General features: G+C 47.4%; 1 long non-coding RNA gene across 1 annotated transcript; it reads left to right on the top strand.

Moving 5' to 3' along the window:
- The first annotated feature begins 900 nt into the window (after window positions 1-900).
- LOC131819129 (uncharacterized) lies at window positions 901-12035 on the top strand. Its single transcript, XR_009349067.1, has 3 exons — window positions 901-1707; window positions 10139-10239; window positions 10405-12035. It is a non-coding gene; the product is annotated as an uncharacterized LOC131819129 (long non-coding RNA).
- The last annotated feature ends 8696 nt before the right edge of the window (window positions 12036-20731 follow it).

Here is a 20731-nt window from a genome sequence, read left to right as displayed (position 1 = left end):
CAATGCTCTCTCCCGGGAGTCACCTGCCATGATGTGGTTACAGGTTGGAACAAGATCTCTGTACATCTCGATTTATAGCCAAGTGGGGAGGTAGGGGGGTGCGCTCCATGAAAAAAGAGCATGCAAACTGTAGTCACTTGGCCTCCACCTCTTGCTCGGTGTGTGGTTTTGCGCAAGCAACTTGACCTCTCAAAGTGTGCATTCCTTCTCTGTAGAATCAGGGTGATTTTGCCCACAGCTACCCACTCTGCTGTCCTGAGGATCATGGTGGATATGACATTGCTTTATAAATTGTTTTTTAAATTCATTTTTTAAAGTAATCTCTACACCCAACGTGGGGCTCAAACTCGTGATTAAGACTCTACTGACTGAGCTCAGCCAGGCACCCGTGACCATGCTTTTTAAACCACAAGTCACCTTACAGGTGGCAAACATCACCATTCTTTACGTGCTGAAAACTGCCTTTCTCCCAAACTTGCAAAATGCAACTGAGGGAAAGATCCTGAACAATTTGTCTGGTGTACGTCTCAATTAAAAGGAAAAAAAAAAACCCAAAAAACAAAAAAACCAAACCCAGTACTGTTTTTTACATTTTTCCCCCAAATTGTCCACGTTCAGGCTCAAAGAAGAGACACCCATCTCTTCAGAAAGCCTGTTGTCAGGGGGTTGCCTCCCTAGAGGCCCTAGAACACAGCCGGTGCCTGACCTGCAAATGCTCCCCCTGCCAAAAGGCTCTGCTAGAGAAGAGCCAGATGGCCAACACCACCTCCCTCCCTGTGCAAACATCTGTCACCCAGCAGAGTAAACAGGCCTCCCTGGGTAAGAGGAGCCCCCATGCTGCTTCTGTGTGGTGTAGCCCAGAAACAAGGAGCCTCAGCCAGGGGCTCTGCACGGGGGCTCTGTCTTCAATCTGGGCCCCCAAGCAACAGGGTCATCTGTTTTGGCTCCTTCTCTGTGTAAACAGGGCTGGCAGCCCAAGTGGTTTGAGGACGGCCAGGCCCTGCTCTCCCTCTTCCCCACGCAAACACATTACAAAGAATCTTTGTAACTGTCCAGCAGAGTGGCCCAGCCCAGAGGAAGGGAGCCTGCATCCGGGAGGGGGTGAGGGGAGAGAGACGTGCTGGAGGGTGGCAAGCGGAGGTGGCCGAGGGACGGTACCCAGCAACTCCCCATACTGTATGATGTGGGGGCATCAGCGTTGCTGTGTCTAACCACCAGAGGAAAGGGTCTGTCCCCTGCAGCAGAAACCAGGGAGGGAATGAAGGCTGATATCCTGCAGTTCCGACACTTTTTTCAAAAAAAGGACTAAGCCTGGGGTCCCTGGGTGGGACTAAACCCTCCAGCTCAGGATAGAAGAAAGAATATTACTTGGGAGGTTGAGAAAACAGATTATATTCCTGCCTCCACCCTGCAATGAGCTGTGTGCCCTTTGGATGGTGCCTTAACCTCTCTGAGATTCCTTGTCTGGATAAATTAGAATCATACTCTCTGCCATTCGTTGAGCTCCCTCCATGGGACAGGAACTTCAGGTATGTTAGTCTATTAATGCACACTGCTACCCAGCAAGGTCGGAGTGGTTACTCCCACTTTCCAGATAAAGAAAGTGAGACTCGGCAAGCAGAAGGGACTTGCACAGAAAAACACACCAAGTGGCAGAAGGACCTCTTCTCTGTGCCAAACTCCATCCTGCCCCTGCGACTCAGAAAGGTAGGACATCTTTCCTTGATGTGGAAGTCGAGACTAGACAGGTACTGGCTTACCTAGAACAGGCTTTATTGCTGGAAACAGAGGCTCTGACTCAGATGAGCCCGTGGCCTGGGAGTCAGGGCTCTCGCTCCGAGCCTCCACCTTTCCCAGAGCTCTCCTCCCCCGGATCCTCATTTATCACCTTGGTTAAAATCCAGGGAAAGAGAACAATCAACAACTTGTTCCACCCCGGGGAGAACTTGGCAGCGGGTCTTGGAGTTCCTGTTACCACGGCTTCCACTCCGAGGCATTTCATAAATGTCTAAATTTCCATGCGTGGGGGAAGGAGGAAACCTGTAACCCTTATACCTACAGACAAAAATGAGCACTGGGAGGCTTCGCTAAGGGGAAGAGTAAGACAGGGAAAGAGGATTTTTTTAAAGACTTATTTATGTATTTGAGGGCCCATGGGTGGCTCAGTGGGTTAAAGCCTCGGCCTTCCCCTCCGGTTATGATCTCAGGGTCCTGGGATCGAGCCCTGCATCCAGCTCTCTGCTCAGCGGGGAGTCTGCTTCCTCCTCCAGCTTTGCCTGCCTCTCTGTCTACGTGTGATCTCTGTCTGTCATATAAATAAATAAATAAGTAAAATCTTTTTTAAAAAAAGACTGATTCATGTATTTGAGAGAGAGAGAGAGAAAATGAGTGAGAGGGAGAGAGAATTATCAAGCATACTCGTGCCTAATACGGAGTCCGATGGGGTCTCAATCTCACAACCAGGGGATGATGACCCGAGCCAAAACCAAGAGTCAGATGCCTAACTGACTGAACCCCCCTGGCGCCCCTAGGGTCAGAGGATTTTGACGATAATCTCTTAATGATGATATTCTAGGAAGGGGGAGGGGTCCTTAAACTTCTGCCCCTGGGCCAAAATCAGCTCACCACTTGTTTCTGTAGTCAGAGAGCTAAGAATTCCATGTTTTAATTGTTGAAAAAAGGGGCACCTGGGGGCTCAGTTGAGGAAGGGTCTGCCATCGGCACAGGTCATGATTCGGCCTGGGATCGAGCCCTGTGTCGTCAGGCACTCTTGCCACATGTGAAAATTAGATTAAATTCAAATTTCAGTGTCCATAAATAAAGTGATTCTGGAATGCAGCCACGATCGGTCATTCACAGAGAGGCTGCGGTTGCTTCCGCCCTGCGGTGGCTGAGTTGGGTAGTTGTGACATCAACCATGTGGACTGAAAAGCCTAAAATATTCACCATCTGGCCCTTTCCAAAAAAAAAAGTTTGCCATCTCCTGTTCTAGGAAGAGGCATGCGCTTAGGGGGAGGGTGCCACCGTCCTGGAGGTAGATATTCATTGACTCCCTAGTGTTTGATGTAGCACCCACCCCTCTTCTGGGCCTGGTGTCCCCAGGGCCAGCAGGGTCTGGTGGGTAGCCTGATGGGCGTGGCCTCTCAGACCCACCGTCCCTCCATTGGTCCTGCTTTCCCTGGTCCCACCCTTCAAAGGTCAAGCCCCCATCCCCCAATCTAGAGTGAAGGCATCCAGCCAGCCTTGGGCTCCTGGGGAGGGAGACTGGATGGTACCCGCTCCCCCCCCCCCCCCAACAGACCAAGAGACAGGATGAAGACACTGACAGTTGGGAGTCAAGGTCCCACCAGATCATCTAAGGGAAGCTCACAGGGGACAAAGCCTGCCCACACGCAGAGCTTTGCAAGGGAGCTTCCACGAGTCCCACGCCAACATGTGTGAATGGACAGCCAAGACGTTTGAGGAAAGCCCTTATTTTAAGGCTGCGTGCGGTGAGAGCCCCCGATTGGGGCTGATCCAGAAGACAGGACACCACGTGACAGTGCCTTCCAACGTGTTTTACTGGGTGGACCGTGCACAGGATTGCATGAAAGGGACCTTGCAGACTCAGCGGCAGCACGGGGTGGGGGTGGGGAATGGGGAGTAGGGCAAAAGAGCACTCAGGAGAGAGAGGACTAGGACAGAGGACTTTCCTGTCTAGGAGAGGTCACCCACCAGCACAGTGGGGGGGTCTTCTGGGTCAGGAAATCCTAAAAGCAGGATTGGCTTGGGGGCTTTTATTGCCCTGGGGTTGGTCTTATCTAGAGCTAATGGATGTTGGGTGCAATTTTGCAAAGCAGGCAGGCTCTCCATGACTAAAAATACGTTTGGGTGTCTGTGTTCAAACCAGTAGGATGTGTAAGAATTTGAGTTTAGCGCTGGTGGGCTTTGAGCCTGCCTCGAGGTAAACAACCCAGGGGCCATCTTTAGCCCGTTTCTGTATCAGCAGGCCACAGAAGAGAAAAACCAGGAAACTGTGACAGACGCGGGAGCAGAAGGGAACATTTAACCAAACCTCTGCACTCTGTCTGCAGAGATAGGAGAAGAAATTGCAGGATGCTCTATAAAAGGAACATTCAGAAAACAGAAGGAGTATCTTGGGAAATAATATTAGGCAAAGATGAACGCTTAGGAGAGGTGAAGGAAATATGCCAGCAATTAGAATGAAAAGGACTTGGGGCTCCTGGGTGGCTCAGTGGGTTAAAGCCACTGCCTTCAGCTCAGGTCATGATCTCAGGGTCCTGGGATCGAGTCCCGCATCGGGTTCTCTGCTCAGCAGGGAACCTGCTTCCTCCCCCCTCTCTCTCTGCCTGCCTCTCTGCCTACTTGTGATCTCTGTCTGTCAAATAAATAAATAAAATCTTAAAAAAAAAAAAAGAAAAAGAAAAATGAAAAGGCCAAGAGTTTGGAAGTCTGAGTGAAAAACATATGAAAATTGAAGAAGTCAACCCAGGAGCTCCCACAGCTGAGTTTCCGAAATTTCGGAAAGAGAACGGAGGAGGCCAAGTCGGCGAGGGCGGGGGCGCGGGCGCGGAATCCGCAATAGAAGAATTTAGGAAAATGTCAAAGAAATCCCAAACACGCACAGCCTGCTGCATGCTCGGTGAAAGTGAATTTGGTGGAGGGGGTGCCTGGGTGGTTCAGTCGGTTAAGCTTCTGCCTTTGGCTCAGATCAGGATCCCTCACTGGGCTCTCTGCTCACCCGGGAGTCTGTTTCTTCCTCTCCCTCTGCTCCTATCCCCTCTGGTGCACTCTCTCTCAACTAAATAAAAACCATCTTTTCAATAAATGAATCTTGGAAAGAAAGAAAGAACACCTACTCATGGATGTGAAATTTACTATCCAAAGGTTTCCAGAAATTTCAAAAAAAAAAGGGGGGGGGGCGCCTGGGTGGCTCAGTGGATTAAGCCGCTGCCTTCGGCTCAGGTCATGATCTCGGGGTCCTGGAATCGAGTCCTGCATCGGGCTCTCTGCTCAGCGGGGAGCCTGCTTCCTTCTATCTCCCTCTCTGCCTGCCTCTCCGTCTGCTTGTGATTTCTCTCTGTCAAATAAATAAATAAAATCTTTAAAAAAAACAAAAAAAAGCAGTCTCCTTTGGAGAACTAAGAATCAGAATGCTCCCGGATTTCTTAACGGCAACACTGAAAGTTAGAAGACAAAATCCCAAGGAAAAATAGTGTCCAAACTCGAATTTTATACCCACACCGGAAAAAGGGTGATGAGAGCAGAAGGACATTTTCAGATATGCAAGATCTCAAAATATTTCTTTACTCGGTGGGCACTCTGTCTCGGGAGGCTTATGGAAGGATATGGGACACCCAAAGAAAGTGTACTTGGGAGAGAGATGGGCTCCAGCAGCAGGAGACCCGACATGGGGTGGAGCTGGGGCTGACATTGGGTCTAGGGCTCCCTGAGTGCTGCTGATGGGAGACAGATGTCCTGAGGTGACAGGTGTGACGGAGCTGGGATAGCAGCCTGGGCATTTTGGAGCAGGAAGAAAGAGCTCTAGGATTTTTCTTTTATTTATTTATTTATTTACTTGACAGAGAGAGATCACAAGTAGGCAGAGAGGCAGGCAGAGAGAGAGGGGAGGAAGCAGGCTCTCTGCCGAGCAGAGAGCCCGATGCGGGACTCGATCCCAGGACCCTGAGATCATGACCTGAGCCGAAGGCAGCGGCTTAACCCACTGAGCCACCCAGGCGCCCCTAGGATTTTTCTTTTTCCTCTTCTCCTTCCTCCTTCTCCTCCCTGCCACCCCCTCTTCATTCCTTTTATTTTTCTTTAAATATTTCATTTTTTAAAAAGATTTATTTATTTATTTGAGGCAGGGAGGGGGCAGGGGGAGAGGAAGAGAGAGAATCTTCAGCAGACTCCAAGGCCAGCATGAGCCCAACATAGGACTTGATCTCGTGACTCTGAGATCACGACCTGAGCCAACATCAAGAGTTGGACACTCAACTGACTGAGCCACCCAGGTGCCCTGAAAAGATTTTATTTTCGAGTAATCTCTACACCTAACATGGGGCTCGAACTTACAACCCTGAGATCAAAAGTCACATGCTCTACCCACCAAGCCAGCCGGGCACTCCAAAAGAATGCCAGGATTTTTCTAAAGAGTAAAATACATAGCTGTGCTCGGGATATAGATCAAATTATTCTCAAAACCTAAAAAAGAGGGGCGCCTGGGTGGCTCAGCTGTTAAGCATCTGCCTTTGGCTCAGGTCATGATCCCAGGGTCCTGGGATTGAGCCCTGTGTCAGGCTCTCTGCTCAGCAGCAAGCCTGCTTCTCCCTCTCCCACTCTCCCTGCCTTGTATTGCCTCTTTCTCTGTCAAATACATAAAAAAAAAAAAATCTTAAAAACAAAACTAAAAAAGACAAAAAAAGGACTTTTTTTCTCCCCATTTTTTAAGCCTCCCTCCCCCATTTTTTTGTTTTGTCGCTGTTGTTTGGCAATTAAAAAAAAAAAAGATTTTATTTGGGGCACCTGGGTGGCTCAGTAGGTTAAACGTCTGCCTTCAGCTCAGGTCATGATCTCAGGGTCCTGGGATCGAGCCCCACATCGGGCTCTCGGCTCAGTAGGGAGCCTGCTTCCCCTCTCTCTCTGCCTACCTCTCTGCCTACTTGTGATCTCTCTCTCTGTGTCAAATAAATAAATAAAACCTTAAAAAAAAGATTTTATTTATTTATTTGACAGAGAGAGAGCGGGAGCACAAGCAGGGGGAGTGGTAGGCAGAGGGAGAGGGAGAAGCAGGCTCCTTGCTGAGCAGGGAGCCTGATGTGGGGCTCAATCCCAAGACCCTGGGATCATGACCCAAGCCGAAGCAGATGCTTAACTGACTGAGCCACCCAGGTGCCCCTTAACTTGAAATAATCTTTATGCCCAAGTGGCACATTTTGGGCGTCTCCCCCTGAACCCCTACTGCCCTGGAAGTCCCACATGTTACAAGTTGAGCAGGTAGATAGCTGGTCTCACTGAGCCAGTCTTAGTCCCGACGACAGGTCAGTTTAGTTAAAATCATTTTAAGAGGCGGCATCATTCGGCAATTTTCAAAAAGCAATTAAGTCCTTCAGGTTTTCCACGTCATCTATCATTTGGAAGAGGAAGAAGACAGAGCTTCTTGGAAGGAATATTCTGTCATCTCTGGCTGTTTCCGAATGCGAGGTCATACTACCCTTTATCTCCAACACCTTAATTTTCCTCTTCTACATTACGTAGCAAAACTTCCCCAAATGCACACAGCTCAGGGGCTTTCCAGACAGGCTGGAGTTTGTTCTAAAATGCACGCGCAGGTCTGGGAGACATGTCGTGCCTCTCAGCCAGCCTCCGGAGCCCTGATGAATTCCTGCCGTGCCCTCCGCTGGTGGTTAAGCATCTGAAAGACAGCTCTTGTCTTCATTCTGGGTAGAGAGGAAAAGAAGAGGCTCTATCTGGAGAAGGCTTTTAGCAAAAAGAGCCCGAGCCTTGAACCTGAGCTGGCTTGACTCACTGGCCGAGCTGTCTGCCCCTCTGTTTCCTCATTAAGGTTCTGGGCATGATATGCCAACCTCCCAGGGTTGTTCTGGGTTTTAAAAGTGATCGTGTCATGGATACAAAGTATGGAGTAGCTTTCCTCGTTCTCAGCAGGTGCTTAACACTTTGTGTTTGTTAATGTGTGTTACTGCTACACAGTGTCCACAGGGGTTTCCTCTGTCCTATCTCACTGATCCCTCAAGTATTGTTTTTAAAGATTTTATTTATTCATTTGACACAGGGAGAGAGATCACAAGTAGGCAGAGAGGCAGGCAGAGAGAGAGAGGGGGAAGCAGGCTCCCAGCCGAGCAGAGAGCCCGATGTGGGGCTCAATCCCAGGACCCTAGAATCATGACCTGAGCCGAAGGCAGAGGCTTTAACCCACTGAGCCACCCAGGTGCCCCTGATCCCTCAAGTATTATGTCCTAATTAAAAACAGACAAACCCAGGCTCCGCAATAGGCTAGTAGTATAGGACTGCTCCTTTGGGGCACAGTATGACTGGGCAATGTTATAACACAGACAGAGCCCTTGGGAAAGGAACTTCCTTCAAAGAGCAGTCATCTGCCAGTGGTTGTTTTTTTTTTACCTCCAGTCCCTTTACAGCAGCAGAAACCCGTGGTGGAGATCAGACTGCGATTACAGACCTGCTCCCACAAAGAGGGCGTTTTAATGTTCCAGGTGGGACCAGTGGGATAAGCCATGACAGGGGACAGAGTGGATTCACCGAATAATGTTTTTATAACCACTGCCCAAAAGGAAATTGGAAAACAAGTGTGCATGTGTCACTTCAGTCTTGTAAATACACTGACTACATAAATAGGGTCAGAAATACCAGGGAAGTTTGCAATAAGGTTTGAGAAATAAGCACTAAGTTCCAAGCAAAGGACAGAGTTTATTTGTTTTATTTTTAGAGAGGCTCGGGGTTCCTCTTTGAACATTACAAGGTAAATATTTGTGTTGAACCATGTTTTTAAAATGGTGGGCATATGGAAAGGGTTGTGCCAAGGGTTGAATTTTAAACAAATTCAGACTTCTTGAGTCACTAGAAATAACTTTTAAAAAAACCTGAGAGACTATTGTAGTAAGTGACATGAAAGCAGGATTCATGTTTAATTGAGCAAATTTTCTGAGTATATGAGGTTTCAGCTTACATTTTCTTTGAAAAGAAATGTACAGAGAATCTAAGAAAGTTATGTAGGTAGGATCACTTCATGTTGGGCAAAGAACCCACAATGTCCCCGAGGACGTCACTGTGTAAAGGTTGTGTGTCATGTTGACTGAGGCAGGAAAAATGAGTTAAATCACATCCCCACAGGAAAGCGTCATAAATTTTAGCCAGATTTCCATGCAGAGTGATTAAAAGTGTTATTTCTCAAAACATTAGCAAGAAGCCAATAAATGTGGGTTGCGTGCAGAAAAAAATTACATCCACAACAAAGTATCACAAGAGTAAAATACTAACATATAAATGGTTATTTAAAATAAATGATTGAGGGCACCTGGGTGGCTCAGTGGGTTAAGCCGCTGCCTTCAGCTCAGGTCATGATCTCAGGTCCTGGGATCGAGTCCCGCATTGGGGCTCTCTGCTCTGCAGGGAGCCTGCTTCCCTCTCTCTCTCTCTGCCTGCCTCTCTGTCTACTTGTGATCTCTGCCTGTCAAATAAATAAATAAAATCTTTTAAAAAAATAAAATAAATGATTGAGGTGTTCGTAGCTCCCCCCACCCCCGCCCGGTCATTTCATGTGAGTGTTTGTGGCCTTCTCTCTTCCCAATGCCTTTGTATCTCTGGATAATCCTTGGTCAAGTCGTGCATGATTAGTGTTATATTGAAATTCACAAACAGGGAAAGAGCATGAGATGGTAGAGGGCAGCACCTTTCCTAAGGTAAAGGCGGGTGATGGAAAATGTCCCTGTGGCAGGGACATAAGGAAGGGACTTGTGTGCCTGTGCGCATGGCTGCCTGATGGTGAGCAGTGACAGGCAGGAAAGGGTGGCGCTGAGGACAGGGGTGGGGGGAGGGGTAGCTGTCGGGGGTGTGGGGGTGTTTCCCTGAGGTGGTGACAAAGAGGTGCCAGATTAGCTGTATCCTGCTTAGCTCCTGCTTTTGGGCCAAAGCCTTCAGGGGTAGGGGATGGGGAGGTGGGGGTGGGGCTCGGCAGGGGGAGGGTGAGAGAGGAGGAGGCAGGTGGGTCGGGCTGCTGTCCTCTGAACCTGTCATTGAGGCGCTGGTAACTCGTACAGTGTATACTTCAATCTCATCCGCCCACCCTTGTCTCCCACGCGTTTTCCCAGTTTCTGATCACTGCGCATCTCCGCTCTAGAAGCAAAATTGATTATCCATCATACCCCCTCCTGAGCATTTAAGAAAAAAAAAAAAAAAAGCATTTAAGAAAAAAAGTAGTTTGAGAGGTTACGAAAGGAGCAGAAGAAAGCGGGATAGTCTGCTTCGCTAGAATATGTTCCTGGGGGGTGTGATTAACACACAGACGCTTGGTAAAGGGGGAGAAAGGTGTGAGCGAAAGGGCAAGTCCTGTTGATTCTGGGCAAGTTTTCTCAGCATGTTAATTAACGTCTTGTGCTGCTAGGCAACAGCACCCGGAAGCAAAGCACAGGAGGAAAGCTGAATTCGGCAAGCGGTGGGCCACTTGAGGACAGCACACACCCTTCTTCCCTCCTGGCAGCTCAGGTAGCTACCTGCTTTATTTTGGAAAGACTTATTGCACGGTTGGCTCCGATCTCCATGTATGTGCTCATGTCTCCCTAACTCAAAGGCCTCAACCTCACCTCTCAGCCTATGAGTCAAGCTATCTGCTCCTTTTTAATTATACCCCTTTTTTCTTGTTAATTTTAGGTAGGCTCCGTGCCCAACATGAGGCTTGATCTCATCACCCCAAGATCGAGAGTTGCCACTGACTAAGCCAAGCAGGCACTCCACACCTGCCTTTCTTTTTTTTTTTTTTTTTTTTTTTTAAGATTTTATTTATTTATTTTAGTTGGGGAAGGGGCAGAGGGAGAGAGAGAAAGAATCCCAAGCCAACTCCTCACTGAGCACATGAAGCCCAGCTCGAGGCTCTACCCTGCTACTGAGATCACGACCTGAGCCGAAATCAAGAGTCGGATGCTTAACCGACTGAACCACCCAGGCCCCCCAGCTCCTTTTCTTTTAAACGATCTTCCCAGTTCTACTGGTATATAACGGACACATTGTATTAGTTTAAGGTGTAGGATGTAATGATTTGATAAATGTATATATTGCAAAATAGTCACTGCAATAAGTTAACATTCACCACCATACATAGTTACAAAAATTTTTTTCTTGTGATAAGAACTTTTAAGATTGACTCTCTCAGCAACTTTCAAATATACAATACAGTATTGCCAACTATAGGCACCATACTGAACATTACACTGCCAGAAATTGCCTTATAATTGGAAGTTTGTACCTTTTGACCACCTTTACTCATTTTCCTCAATCTCTAAGCCTCTGGCGATCACCAATCTGTTCTGTTTCTAGATCTTTTTTAGATTTGTTTCTAGATTTGTTTCTGTTCTTTTTTTTAGATTTTACATGTAAGTAAGATCATAAATATGTCTTTCTGCGTGTGACTTGTTTCACTTAACATGATGACTCAATGTCCAGTTGTATTGTTGCAAACAGGATTTACTTCTTTTCTATGGCTGAATAATACTCCATCATATATACGTGTGTGTGTGTGTGTGTGTGTGTGTGTGTCTGTGTATCTGACATTTTCTTCATCCATTTATCTACAGAAGGACACTAGTTTGCTTCCATGTGTTGGTTATTGTAAATAATGCCATGATGAACAACACATGGGTATAGATAGCTTTTGGAGACAGTGATTTCATTTCCTTTAGATAAACACCCAGAAATGGAATTGCTAGATCATATAGTAAAAATAGGTAGCTGTTCAGCAATTTCCACAATAGCCAAACTACAGAAAGATCCGAGATGTCCACTGATGAATGAATGGAGAAGGAAGTTGTGGTGTGTGTGTGTGTGTGTGTATGTACAACACACATACATATATGTATGTACACACACACACACACAAGGGAATATTATTCAGACATCAGAAGGATGGACACTCATCATTTACATCAAGATGGATGGAACTGGAGGGTATGAACCTGGGCAAAATAAATCATTCAGGAGTGACTGGGTGGCTCAGTGGGTTAGGTGATTGCCTTCAGCTCAGGTCATGATCCCAGGGTCCTGGGATCCAGCCCCACATCAGGCTCTCTGCTCAGTGGGGACCCTGCCTCCCCCTCTCTCTCTGTTTGCTCTTCTGCCTACTTGTGCTCTTTATCTCTCTGTCAAATAAATAAATAAAAATCTTTAAAAGAAATAAGTCAGGGGCACCTGAGTGGCTCAGTGGGTTAAAGCCTCTGCCTTCAGCTCAGGTCGTGATCTCAGGGTCCTGGGATCAAGCCCCGCATTGGGCTCTCTTCTTGGTGGAGAGTCTGCTTCTCTCTCTCTCTGCCTGCCTCTCTGCCTACTTGTGATCTCTGTCTGTCAAATAAATAAATAAAAAATCTTAAAAAAAAAAAGTCAATCAGAGGAAGACAATTATCATATGGTTTCACTCATATGAGGAATATAAGAAACAGTGCAGAGCATCATGGGGAAGGGAGGGAAAAACGGAATGGGAGGAAACCAGAGGGAGACAAACCGTGAGAGACTCTTAACTACAGGAAAGAAACAGGGTTGCTAGACATGAGGTTGTTGGCGGGAATGGGGTAACTGGGTGATGGGCATTAAAGAGACCATGAGCAGTGGGTGTTATATGCAACTTATGAATTATTGAACTCTACATCTGAAACTAATGATGTTCTATATATTGGCTAATTGTATTTAAATTAAAAAATTTAAAAAATAGGTAGCTATTTTAAATTTTGTGAGAAACTGCCATACTTCTCTATTCTTCATAGTGGCTGCACCGGTTTATGCTCCACCAACAGTGCATGAGGCTTCTCTTCTCCACATCCTCACCAGCTTGTTAGGTCTTATCTTCTTGTGGACAGCCATTCTAACAGGTGTGGTGTGATGCCTCATTGTGGTTTTGATTTGCATTTCCTAATGATTAGGGCTGTTGAGCATCTTTTCATGTGCCTGTTGGCCATTTGTAGGGGGTTTACTCTTTTATTTACTTATGTATTTTTTAAAAGTAATCTTTCACCCCATATGGGGTTTGAACACTTGACCCTCAGATCAACAGTCACATGCTCTATCGACGGAGCCAGCCAGGCCCGTCCTTTATTTATTTATCATTTTTTAAGAAAAGATTTTGTTTATTTATCTGACAGAGAGAGAGAGAGAGAGAGAGAGAGGGGCAGGCAGAGAGAGAAAAAGGAAGAAGCAGGCTCCCTGCTGAGCCTGATGTCGGCTCGATCCCAAGACCCTGAGATCATGACCTGAGCTGAAGGCAGAGGCTTAACCCATGGAGCCACCCAGGTGCCCCCTATTTATAATTTTTAAAAAAGATTTTGAGGGTGCCTGGATGGCTCAGTCATTAAGCGTCTTCCTTTGGCTCAGGTCATGATCCCAGGGTCCTGGGATCGGACCGCGTTGGGCTCCCTGCTTGGCAGGAAGCCTGCTTCTCCCTCTTCCACTCCCCCTGCTTGTGTTCCCTCTCTCACTGTGTCTCTCTCTGTCAAGTAAATAAAATCTTGGGAAAAAAAAAAAAAGATTTATTTTGAGAGAGGGAGCGAGCTCGAGCCCCAGGGAAGGACAGAGTGAGAGAAACTTTCAAGTGGATTCCCCTGCCCCGGCCCCACAGTGAGGAGCTGGATGTGTGGGTTGATCCCACAACTCATGAGATCATGACTTAGCCCAAACCAGGACTTGGACAGTTAAGCAAATGAGCAATCCAGGTACCTCTCCCTTTATTAAAAAATATATATTCCTGGGGCACCTGGGTGGCTCAGTGGGTTAAGCCTCTGCCTTCGGCTCAGGTTGTGATCCCAGAGTCCTGGGATCAAGCCGCGTGTTGGGCTCTCTGCTCAGCCAGGGGCCTGCTTCCCCCTCTCTCTGCCTGCCTCTCTCCCTACTTGTGATCTCTATCAAATACATAAATAAAAATCTTTAAAACATATATTCCTGTACCTTACAGTATCCCTTTACTTATGAGGAATTCAATGACTTTTTAAAGTGTGCCAACATTTTATTTTATTTTGAAGTAGGCTCCACACCCAACATGGGGCTTGAACTGACCACCCTGAGATCGAGAGTCCCATATTCTATTGACTGAGCCAGCCAGGTGCCTCTGTGCCAACACTCTAAATTAGGCTTGTTACTGTTTTCTCTTAAGTTCTGGTTACAAAAAACAAAAACAAAAACTTATCTATATATAGATAGATAGATGGAGAGAATGTGAGTGGGAGGGGGCAGAAGGAGAGGGAGAATCTCAAGCAGATGCCTTGCTGAGCGTAGAGTCCAACATGGGACTCAATCTCAGGACCCTGAGATCACCACCTGAGCCAAAGCAAAGAGTCAGATAACTGTGTAACCTAAGGCACCCCCCAAAATATATAGTTTTGAGGAGTCTCCCCAACTCTATTAGCCTTGGACCTATTTTGAGTGATTTGGAGGGGGGATGAAGATTTGCAGAATATCAAGTTCTTAGGAACGCATAGATCACAATTCAGCAGAAAGGTCTGTATATAAGCCCAAAGAAGAAGAAGAATACACTTGAGTTCAAACCCGAAAAAGAAATGAAAGGAGAAAGTCTAGTCAAAGAAACAAGTCTTGAAAAAGCAGAACAGATGGGCGCCTGGGTGGCTCAGTGGTTAAGCCGCTGCCTTCGGCTCAGGTCATGATCTCAGGGTCCTGGGATCGAGTCCCGCATCGGGCTCTCTGCTCAGCAGGGAGCCTGCTTCCTCCTCTCTCTCTCTCTGCCTGCCTCTCTGCCTACTTGTGATTTCTCTCTGTCAAATAAATAAATAAATAAATCTTTAAAAAAAAAAAAAAAAAAAAAAGCAGAACAGAAACAAAGGCACCAAGACACAGACCTGTACCCTTGAAACAAATAATACATTATACATTAGTAATAATAATAAAAAAAGAAAGACACCAAGAAAAGTGCCAGATGTCTGGGCTATACAAGAAAAAAATAAGGAGGGCCATCACTTCAACTCAAGTGCGGAAAGATATAGGACGATCCTATGCTATCCTATTTCATCCTATCCTAGGAGAACCTTGAGTACCTGCCACACATTTCAGGCAGGTGCTTATAGTTATTACCGCATTCACTGGTCCCTATTAAATACTATTATTATCCCCCTTTAGAAACAAGGACCTGAGGATCCGAAAGATTAAGAAAATTGCCCGAGGTCACACAGCCTGTTAAGCGGAATCCACACTACCTCTAGAAAACAAAACCAGGTGTTTTTATTTACTTTTATTTATTTATTTTTTAAGAGTCTCGGTTATTTCCAGCAGATGCGTTTTAACAATCTCCGGGGTGGGGCCTTGTGGTCATACACATTCTGCAATCTCCACAACCCAGCACAGAATTAACATTGATCCGGATGGTGTTGAAATATTCACCCCTCTCCCGGCAGCCCCCCCCCCCGCCCCCACCTTTCCACCTTTGGGCTTTTGCTCCAGCCCCACCTGGAATGTTCCAGGCCGGTAGGCGGTTCCACAGCTGCGCCCCCAGCCCCCCTTCGCGACAGCAGCCGCCTCACCGAGTCGCCCCGCCGGGATGCCCGGAGAGCTTCGCGCCCGCTCTCGGGTGCATCTCACACCGTGTCCGTAGATACACGGAACACACCCGTCCGTATATACCCGTCCGTTCCCTTGCTAGGGTCCCCCCGGCTGGGACAGACGAGAGCCTAGGGAGTCCTCACTCCTCCTCCCCGTCCTCGCCCAGAGCGCGGGGTGCTAAGTGTGCCTGGAACCATGAAAACGCAGAGTCGAGGGATCCAGAGCTCGTCCCGCAGTTCAACAACCGTTTCTTTTCAAAAACGACCCGCCCTGCGCAGCAACGCGGATCAGGCAGAGAGCGGGTTTGGCCCGCATTCTGGGGCGGAACGAGGGGTCAAACCGCGGGCCCCGCCCCCACCGCACCCCTAGTCTTGGAAGGTTCCTCGCCGGCCGAGGGCACAACTGAATGGCGAGGCCGGTACGCGGGGACAGGTAGAGACGCGGCCCCCGCGGCGGACAGTCGGGCCTCCTCAGGGGTCCCCCAAGTGACGCCGAGCCCCGCGCCGCGCGTCTGCCTCGGCCCGGGGGCGGGGGGAGGGAAGGAGCGCCGAGCCACGCGACAGCAGGGACCGCGGCGGCCGAAGCTCAGAGAACTGACCCCCCCGGGCCGCCGTCACCCGCAAACACACAAAGGCCGGAAGTGCGGCCCCGTCGGCCTGTAGCGGCGCCCTCTCTAGGACCCGGGAGGTCTCGTCTCTCGGTGGTTCCCCAGGCTCGCTGGGCGTCCGGGACCGGACCACGCCAGACCCCGGACAGTACTCCCGGGGTGGGGGCGTGTACCCCAGCCTGGGGCAGCAAAATGAGTCGAAAGGAAAAAAATGGAGCTGGAATCCAGGAACTCACCTGTGGGGGAGAGTGTCCACTTCACCTGTATCCGGGCCTGCGTTTCCGCTGCGGGGCTGGAGCGCGATGTAGTTACTGATCTTGCCGGCTTCCCGCAGAGGAGGAGCAAACGAGCCCTGGAGAAACTTCTCCGCTGCGCAGGGTCTCCCGGCGACAGCTGAGTCAGAACCCAGGACTTGTGCCACCGCGGCCTGGGGCCCTTGCCCCTGCCTGGGGCTGTCTCTCATCCGAAATGAACGCCCTGGAAATGTAAAACCGACGTGTTCAAATGGCAGGAAATATCGAACAGTTTCAAAAATCGACCAAATGGAAAAAAAAAAAAACCCACAAAAATTTTAAAAAGATTAAAAACAAAACAAAACAGGGGCACCTGGGTGGCTCAGTGGGTTAAAGCCTCTGCCTTCGGCTCAGGTCATGATCCCAGGGTCCTGGGATCGAGCCCCGCATCGGGCCCTCTGCTCGGCAGGGAGCCTGCTTCCTCCTCTCTGACTGCTTCTCTGCCTACTTCTAATTTCTGCCTGTCAAATAAATAAATATTAAAACAAAACAAAACACCAAGATCGACCAAATGGTGTGTGCAAGAATTCAGAGAAGTCCATCTCCTACCCATGAGGATGGCTACTAGCCAAAAACCAAAAACCAAAAAACTCCAAATAGCAAATGGAGAAATTGGAACCCTTGTGCATGGCTGGTGGGGAGGTAAAGAACTGCACAGCCGCTGTGGAAAACAGTGGACAGCTCCTCAAAAGATCCAAAACATGGGATCCGGCAATTCCGCTGCTGGGTGTATGCCCCAGAGAATTTAAACCAAGGGCATGAAGAGATACTGTATACCTGTGTTCATAGCAACATGATTTACAGCAGCCGCAAAGCAGAAGCAACCCAGTGTCTACTGACCAATGGATATAAACAAAATGTGGCCTATGCATACAATGGAGTATTACTTGGCCCGAAAAAGGAAGGAAAGTCTGACACTGATCCTATGGTGGTCATCATTTTGCGATATATAAGTGTATCAAACTATCACACTGTACATCCTGAACTTACACGATGTTATATGTCAATTATACCTCAATGGAGGTAGGGGGATCTATGTATTCTCTTAAAAGAAAAAATTAAACAATGTCTGACTGGCTCAGTCAGTAGAGCAAGCAACTCTTGATCTCAGAGTTGTGAGTTCAAGCCCCATGTTGGGTGTAGAGATCACTTAGAAAAAAAAAATTACATTGGAGGAAAACCCAATTAGCCATTTTACATAGTAAAATACATTTACTATTTTCAGGACCCGCCTGAAAATAGTAAATGTGGCTAAAGGCACACAGGCAGTTATCAGGACCTCTTACACATCTGAAGATTTTACATTGGTCAGAAATCCTAGCATATGGGGGGATGCTTCCAGTTGTAACTCAAGCCTAAAGAAACATTAGCAAAGCTACCCTGGGGAAAAATACATTTAAAGAAGGTTCAAGACTTCATTGGAGCAATGGGAAGCACCTGGGTGGCTCAGATGGCTAAGCGTAGGACTGTTGGTTTCAGCTGTCTCAGGGTGCTGGGATGGAGCCCCTTGTTGGGCTCTGTACTCAGTGCGGAGCGGTCTTGGGATTCTCTCTCCTTCTCCATCTGCCTCTCCCACTCAGGCTCATGCACGTGTGCTTTCTCTCTCTCCGCCACCCCCCAAATAAATAAACCTTAAAAAAAAAAAAAAGGACTGGGGCGCCTGGGTGGCTCAGTTGGTTAAAGCCTCTGCATTCAGCTCAGGTCATGATCCCAGGGTCCTGGGATGGAGCCCTGGGATCGAGCCCTGAGTGGGACTGTCTGCTCAGCGGGGAGCCTGCTTCCTCCTCTCTCTCTGCCTGCCTCTCTGCCTACTTGTGATCTCTATCTGTCAAAAAAAAAAAAAAAAAAAAAAAAAAAAAAAAGACTTCATTTGGCTTTAAACAATTCACAGCAGAGGAAAACGGTCACCCAAATATGTGAGAATTCCTTCCCTCTTTCCTCAGCTCTTGCCACAGTAGGACTAGAAATGCAGCTTTGTGAAAAGTCATTGCATTCTGTTTGATCAGTGGGGGTTTGGATTTGGCAATGTTCTTCGTTAATATCTTCTTTGGCTTAAGATTCTAATCCGACTTTTACCAACAGCATAGGCATTGGTCCCCACATGTGACTACTGAATGCGTGACATGAGTCTAATTGCAATCAAGGTGTCCTCTGACGTAAAACACACACTGGATTTCAAAGACTTCATATGTAAAAAAGGGAGGTAAACCTAAGATACATCAATAACACTTAAAATGAATAATTTAAATATTTTAATTTTAAGTGCAAAGTGTATCACTGAATAGCTTTAAAATAATTTTAAAATGTGTATGTGGAAGTGATATTTAGGACATACCACGTTAAATAAAATATAGCATTAAGGTTCATTCCACCTGTGTCTTCCCGCTTGTCAAAATGTGGCTACCAGAAAATTTAATGTTTCATACGTGCTTGCATTATATTTACATCAGGAAGCACTATTTTAATTCTTTGGGTCCTGATGGGCTAATCAGACTGACGACAGCAGCAGCAGAACCACAAGCTTGTTGATGGCTGACATTTTATTTTATTTTAAAGATTTATTTATTTGAGAGAGAGAGCTTGAATGCATGCAAGCAGGAGAGGGGCAGAGAGAGAGAGAGACAGAGAGAATCGCAAGCAAACCCCCCCAAACCCCCCCGCGCAGAAGGGCTTGATTCCTAGGATCCTGAGATCATGCCTTGAGCTGATCAAAACCCTGCTCGTGCTCTCTCAAATAAATAAATAAATAAATAAATAAAGTCTTTAAAAAACAAAAACAAACCCAAGAGCATAAATAATTTGCCTAGAGTGCTCACATAGGATCTGTAAGATCCAGCAGCGGCGCCGGAGCTGACTAACTCCCCACTGGTGTGTCCCCTTAGCGGCACGAAGCAACTTCCACAAATTTGCAGTAACCAAAGCCAAAAAGCCTTGTTTTGAAACCTGAATGCCAGCCTTTTACTTTTTAGGCAAAGCTATTCCCAAGTAGAGAATGAAGATGGAGAACTTCCCTTGCTTTCAGGAGAAAGATCTACTCAGAAAAGTAAACTCAACCCAGAAATTTCCCTTCATTAAAAATGGACATTAGAGGGGCGCCTGGGTGGCTCAGTGGGTTAAAGCCTCTGCCTTCAGCTTGGATCATGATCACAGAGTCCTGGGATGGAGCCCCGCATCCAGCTCTCTGCTCAGCGGGGAGTCTGCTACCCCCTCTCTCTGACTGCCTCTCTGCCTACTTGTGATCTCTGTCTGTCAAATAAATAAATAAATAAAATCTTTAAAAAAGTGGACATTAGGGGCGCTTGGGTGGCTCAGTGGGTTAAGCCGCTGCCTTTGGCTCAGGTCATGATCTCAGGATCCTGGGATCGAGTCCCGCATCAGGATCTCTGCTCAGCAGGGAGCCTGCTTCCCCCTCTCTCTCTCTGCCTGCCTATCTGTCTACTGTGAACTCTCTCTATCAAATAAATAAATAAAATCTTAAAAAAATATTACATTGTATATTTGAAAAATGATGTGAGAGTAAAGTTAAAAAAAAAAAAAAAGTGGACATTAGAGACCAGGGAAGTGTGACGTAAAGGTTTAGCTCAAACCAGCATATGTTAGAAGTAGATCCCTCTGTCACATCCTTGGCCACGTGCTGGGACAGCTGTCTCAAAAGCCTGGCCTATTGATAAAACTATCTGGGTCCAACAGTTCATTCTGGAAGAATCCAAGGGACAATCCTGCTGTCCCTTAGCATGATGTTCTCAAGGTTCATCCGTGTTGTAGCATGTGTTAGAATTTCCTACCCTTTTTTTTTTTTTTAAGATTTTATTTATTTGGGGCACCTGGGTGGCTCAGTGGGTTAAGCCTCTGCCTTCAGCTCAGGTCATGATCTCAGGGTCCTGGGATCGAGCCCCGCATTGGGCTCTCTGCTCAGCAGGGAGCCTGCTTCCTCCTCTCTCTCTGCCTCTCTGCCTACTTGTGATCTCTGTTTCTCTGTCAAATAAATAAATGAATAAAATCTAAAAAAAAGATTTTATTTATTTATATGAGAGAGAGAATTCGAGAGAGCACAAACAGCAGCGGAGGCAGAGGGAAAGGGTAAATCAGATGCCCCTCTGAGCAGGGAGCCCGATGTGGGGCTCCATCCCAGGACCCTGAGATCACGACTTCCGCACAAGGCAGCCACTTAACTGACTGAGCCACCCAGGTGCCTCTGAAATTTCCTACTTCTTAAAGGTTGAGTAATACTCCACTGTACAGCTAGACCCCATTTTGTTTACCTAGTCACTCTTCTATGGACACTTGGGTTTTTCCACCTTTCTTGACCTTTAAAGAAGGAAATGACATGATCTCACCTGTTTTGTCAGGGCAGCAAGGATGATAGGAAAGGCCAGAGACTGGGGAGGACTGCACACTACCCCAGGGAGGCACAGTCAGACAGGAGCAATCTGGGTGGAGAAAAGGTCGGGAGTGAGAGCGTATTTTGGTTTTGGTGACATCTAGGCTGTCTGGGACGAAAGGGAGGGGACAGGAACGAAAGGTCTTAGTTTGGATGGTTAGGAGGGTAAGG

Source organism: Mustela lutreola, chromosome 17 (genome assembly GCF_030435805.1).
Source record: "Mustela lutreola isolate mMusLut2 chromosome 17, mMusLut2.pri, whole genome shotgun sequence".
Classification (NCBI taxonomy): domain Eukaryota; kingdom Metazoa; phylum Chordata; class Mammalia; order Carnivora; family Mustelidae; genus Mustela; species Mustela lutreola.
Note: the sequence above shows the minus strand (reverse complement) of the source record. Positions and strands in the feature narration are given on the sequence as shown.